The sequence below is a fragment of the Pantherophis guttatus genome, chromosome 5 (genome assembly GCF_059756535.1).
Source record: "Pantherophis guttatus breed Tessera chromosome 5, ASM5975653v1, whole genome shotgun sequence".
Taxonomy (NCBI): domain Eukaryota; kingdom Metazoa; phylum Chordata; class Lepidosauria; order Squamata; family Colubridae; genus Pantherophis; species Pantherophis guttatus.
Window position 1 is genome coordinate 52,177,032 of NC_142067.1, and position 6,000 is coordinate 52,183,031.

Genomic DNA, 6,000 nt, shown 5'->3' on the forward strand with positions numbered 1-6,000 from the left:
GTGGGGGGCAGGAAGGTGGGAACTGCTTTGTCTGTAAAAAAGGGCCTTGGTAGTACAGGGGTTTAAGGCACCCTGTTATTAAGCTGGTTATTAAGACCAGCTGCCTGCAATTACTGCAGGGTTCGAATCTCGCCAAGGCTCAAGGTTGACTCAGCCTTCCATCCTTTCTAAGGTAGGTAAATTGAGGACCCAGTTGTGGGGGCAATAAGCTGACTTTGTATAAATATACAAAAAGGATGAAGGCTATTGCTGAGCACATTGTAAGCCGCCCTGAGTCTTCGGAGAAGGGCGGCATATAAATCAAATAAAAAAAATATATATGCTTCTCCATTTCTCATCCAGGGAAATATAATATTCTGCCTTTTTAATATTTCATTCTTCTAGGAAAGGGGTGGGTGCTAACCTCCTACAACTGTTTAAATTTGTGAACCGGCCAAATACTCTGTTCAAAGAAAATACGTTGTATGTTTGTATGTGTGTTTATAATTATTGCTATTTATTGCTATTTGTTCTCTTTTATTCTTTAAAGTTTAACAATTCATTCTTTATCTTAATATCTTTATATTTGTTTGGGGTTGGCTTTCTTCCCTTTCATCTTTTTTATTGTACAGCAATCTTTCTCCTCAAACCTACCACCTCTGTCTTTTCTTTCCTTCTTACTTTCTCTTTCCCCCCCCTCTTCTTCTTCTCCCTACTTCCTCTTCCTTTCTCCTTCTCCTCCTCTCTTCCTCCCTCTCTTACCCTCACTCCTGCTCTAATTTTCCTTCCCTTCCTTCATCCTTCTCTATTGCTGTATCCTTTTATGCATATGGACTACTCAGAGGGCTGAAAAAGTTATTTTTGACTGGTCCTCGCACTTTTGACCAGTCCTCGAACTTACGACTGTCCTCACAATTTACGTTTTTGCCCTATCTTGTCACCATGGTGAAGAGAAGCAGTTGTGAAATGAGTGACACGGTTGTTAAGAATGCTACAATGGGCATAAATGATGACCAGTCATAACTGCGAAGACCAGTCAAAAGTGCGAGGACCTGTCAGAAATCACTTTTTTTCAGCCCTCTGGGTAGTCCTTTTGTGCACAGGGACTACTCAGAGGGCTGAAAAAGTTATTTTTGACTGGTCCTCGCACTTTTGACCAGTCCTCGAATTTACGACTGTCCTCACATTTTACTTTTTTTGCCCTATCTTGTCACCATGTTGAAGAGAAGCAGTTGTGAAATGAGTGACACGGTTGTTAAGAATGCTGCACAGGCATAAATGTGAGGATGGTCATAAGTGTGAGGACCAGTCAAAAGTGCGAGGACCTGTCAGAAATGACTTTTTTCAGCCCTCTGAGTAGTCCCTATACACATAGCCATGGCCACCCGGTCACAAGACCAGCTAGCCACGGCCACCCAGTCACATGACCTCTAAGCCACACCCACAAAATAAGCCACGCCCACAGAACCGGTAGTAAAAAAACTTAGAACCCACCCCTGGTTGGGGGGTCACCACAACATGAGGAACTGTATTAAAGGGTCGCACATTAGGAAGGTTGAGAACCACTGGTCTAGAGCATCAAATATACTGATAATACCCAACCTGTATCTCTGCCCCTGATGAATTATGAAACCTTCTCCCTGGTCCAAAATTAGGTTAGCTCCACCCCTGTGGATGTTAAGGAAGTCCCTCAAGACCTGATTATATCATCAGATTTGGGGATCCCCAGGAACTGGCAATATTTTTGTGTGGCTCCCCTATTATTGAGGCCATTAATATACTTACTTGTGGTATTTTTATACTTTACTTTTTAATAAAAGCGGACCTGGCAGGTATTATGGAGACTTGGTTGGGCCCGGAGGGAGGAGTCCCTCTGGTAGAAATGTGCCCACCAGGCTTCCATGCATTTCATCAGCCAAGGTCACAGGGGAGGGGCGGGGGAGTAGCGGTTATTATTAGAGAAGGTCTTAGGCCGAGGGAGACCACTGTTCCTCAGACGGCCGGTTGTGAGTCCCTCCTTGTGAAGTGGGGCCATGGGGTTCAGATGGGCTTGCTGATCACGTACCTGGCTCCCTGCCACGTGGCAGCAGCCCTGCCCGAGCTACTCAACATTATCGCCGCGGTGGCGGTTGATACCCCCAGACTTATGGTCATGGGGGATTTCAACCTGCCGTCCGTGGGTGAGGCGTCTGAGGTGGCTTGGGAGTTCATGGCTTCCATGACGGCCATGGACCTGACCCAGCTAATTCATAACCCTACGCACACAGGGGGAAACACACTGGACCTGGTTTTTGTCCCTGGACAGTGGTTGAGTGATCTTGAGATAGGGGATATAGTCATCGAGCCCTTGTCATGGTCGGATCACTCTCTCCTTCACCTTGACCTTCGAACCGCAGCACCCCGCCGCAGGGAGGCGGAACCGATAAGATGGTACCGCCCCAGGCGCCTGATGGAACCTGATAGGTTCCAGACGGAGCTTGGGCCAATTCCTGAGGTTCTGGCTCACGCCTCAGCTGGAGACCTAGTGGCCGCCTGGGATAGGATGGCCACTGGAGCTCTGGATCGAGTCGTGCCTTTGCGGCCTCTGACCCAGCGCCGATCTCGCCTGGCTCCTTGGTTCACCAAGGAGTTGAGGGAGATGAAGCGCCGGAAAAGATGCCTAGCGAGTAGTTGGAGGGCTAGTCTTTCTGAATCGGACCGGACACTGGTAAGATCTCATATTAGGAATTACCTAGTGGCGATAAAAGCAGCAAAATGTGCTCATTTTGCTGCTCTTATTGTGTCATCAGATAATCACCCGGCCACCCTGTTTAGGGTGACCCGCTCCCTGCTCAACCAGGAAGCGCGGGAGGACCCCTTGGAGGGAAAAGCCGAGGATTTTGTTCAGTATCTGCATGACAAAATCACTCAGATTCGGGAAGGTCTGGACTCTGACTGGGTAGATCCAGCGGGGGTGACAGAGGCAGGTCTTGAGACTGTTATCTGGGATGAGTTTGATCCTGTGACCCCAGATGACGTGGACAGGATTCTGGGTAGATTGAACGCGACCACATGTTTGTTGGACCCGTGTCCCTCCTGGTTAGTGCTGGCTTCCCGGGCGGTGACGCAAGGCTGGCTCCAGGGGATTATAAATGCTTCACTGGGTGAGGGTGTCTTCCCCGCCACCCTTAAGGAAGCGGTGGTGAGGCCCCTCCTCAAGAAGCCTTCCCTGGACCCGGCAATATTGGCTAATTATTGTCCAGTCTCCAACCTTTGTTTTGTAGCGAAGGTTGTTGAGAGTGTGGTTGCGGGACAGCTTCCCTGGATGAAGCGTCGTATCTGGATCCATTCCAGTCGGGTTTCAGGCCTAGGTACAGCACAGAAATGGCATTGGTCGCGTTGGTTGATGGTCTCTGGAGGGCTCGGGACAGGGGTTGCTCCTCTGTCCTGGTCCTGTTAGATCTCTCAGCGGCTTTTGATACCATCGACCATGGTATCATGCTGCACCGATTGGAAGAGTTGGGGGTGGGAGGCACCGTACTAAGGTGGTTGTCCTCCTTTCTCTCTGACCGGTCGCAGTCTGTGTTGACAGGGGGGCAGAGGCCAACCCCGAGGCCCCTTATATGTGGGGTGCTGCAGGGATCGGTCCTCTCGCCCCTTTTGTTTAACATTTATGTAAAGCCGTTGGGTGAGATCATCCGTGGTTTTGGGGTGAAGTACCATCAGTACGCTGACGACACCCAGCTGTATATCTCCACCCCGGACCACCCCAACGATGCCCTTGAAGTGATGTCCCAGTGCCTGGAGGCCATACGGATCTGGATGGGGAGGAACAGGCTCAGGCTCAACCCATCCAAGACCGAGTGGCTGTGGTTTCCGACGTCCTGATATAGTCAGCTGGTGCCATCGCTGAGTATTGGGGGCGAATCATTTGCCCCCACGGATAGGGCTCGCAACTTGGACGTCCTCCTGGATTCATGGCTGTCTTTAGAAGAGCATTTGACGGCCGTGACCGGGAGGATTTTTCATCAGGTTCGCCTGATCCGCCAGTTGCGTCCCTTTCTAGATCGGGACTCCGTACGCACAGTCACTCATGCCCTCGTTACCTCTCGGCTGGACTATTGCAACGTTCTCTACATGGGGCTCCCCTTGAGGTGCACTTGGAGGCTCCAACTGGCGCAGAGTGCAGCCGCGTGGGTGGTTATGGGAGCGACGTGGAGTTCCCATGTAACACCTCTCCTGCGTGAGCTGCACTGGCTCCCAGTGGGCTTCCGGGTGCGCTTCAAGGTTCTGGTTATCACCTTAAAAGCGCTCCATGGCTTAGGACTGGTTATTTACGGGACCGCCTGCTACCACCAATAGCCTCCCACCGGCCAGTACGCTCCCATAGAGAGGGGCTCCTCCAGGTGCTGTCAGCCAAACAATGTCAGCTGTCGGCCCCTAGGGGGAGAGCCTTCTCTGTGGGGGCGCCTACGATCTGGAACGAGCTCCCCCCAGAGATACGGAGGATCCCGGATCTGCGCACCTTCCGCCGCGCGCTTAAGACTCTTCTATTTCATCAAGCCAGCCTGGCCTAAATCTTCCCCCTTTTAAATGTGGAAATTTTAAATTTGTTTAATTATAGGGTTATGGGTAAGGCGTTTTAAATTGGGGAACCATTTTGGATTTAATTTTTCTTTTAAATGTATTTTAATGTTTATATTATATGTTTTTTAATCTTGGCTGTTCACTGCCCCGAGTCCTTCGGGAGAGGGGGCGGTATAAAAATTTAATAAATAAATAAATAAATAAATAAATAAATAAATAAACAAACAAACAAACAAATAAATAAATAAATAAATCTTTAATTTTAATAATTAAAATTATTAAATAAAAACAAATTATGATTCTTTTTATAATAACTTTTATATTGCTTTGTTTGATTGTGTACCACACAGAATTACTTCTTGTGAGATGGGGAGATATAAATTTGATAAATAAATAAAATCATATAAAACACAATTTCAGGTCCTCCAGGAAAGAAGTCACAGGTTCTGGAGCTTCTTCTCTTACCCATCCTAATGAAAGCTTTCTCAAATATTAAGGCATCTTGACTCTTTTAGAAAATATTTTGTCCCTTTTAAAATATTGCTGTATTGAGGTTTCAAAATATTGCTGTTCACTGCTTTCAGTCTACTATTTCTGTCAGAAAAATATGAGCTATAAAGGAGGGAGGGAAGGAAGGAAGGAAGGATCAAATTAATGCACAAGACAATTACAATATTGTTAAATGAACTAAATTGTTTCAATATTCTATGCTGGGCCTTTGTAAGATGTGTTGGCTTCTAGTCTTTCTAGGTTTGGATAAAGTATTAATGGCAATCTTTAAAGTTTTAAATATTAACATTAAACATTTGACAATACCTGAGGGATTCTTCCATATATTCCTACCAGTGGTAGGATTCAAATTTTTTTACTACCGGTTCTGTGGGTGTGGCAGGTGGGTGTGGCATGGCTTGGTGGGTGTGGCAGGAGAAGGTTACTGCAAAATCCCTATTTCTTCCCGATCAGCTGGGACTCAGAGAATAGATGGGGGCGGAGCCAGTCAGAGGTAGTTCTCCAAACTACTCAAAATTTCCACTACCGGTTCTCCAGAACTGGTCAGAACCTGCTGAATACCACCTCTGATTCCTACCAGGATTTCAACGGCATTGTCAGAGGCTATTCTTTAAAGACCAAATGAAATTTGAAATAAAAACAGACATGTGTTAATCAATGTTAGTATCTATATTCATGAAAGTCCTATATATGTATTGCATAACCCAACCTTTTACTACAATAAGAAATTTATAATTAAAATTATTGTGAAATATTTTTACATATTTAAACTTTAAAATAATCTCTCTCTCCCCACCCCTGTATATTTTAGTAAAGTCCTTTAGAAATCACAAAACAGGAAATCTAGTAAAATAATAAAACAAAAAAAAATGGACACAATTTATTAGTGGTATTAGTGTCTTAGAATGTATTAAAATGTTTGGTATGGTTTAAAAAAAATCATTC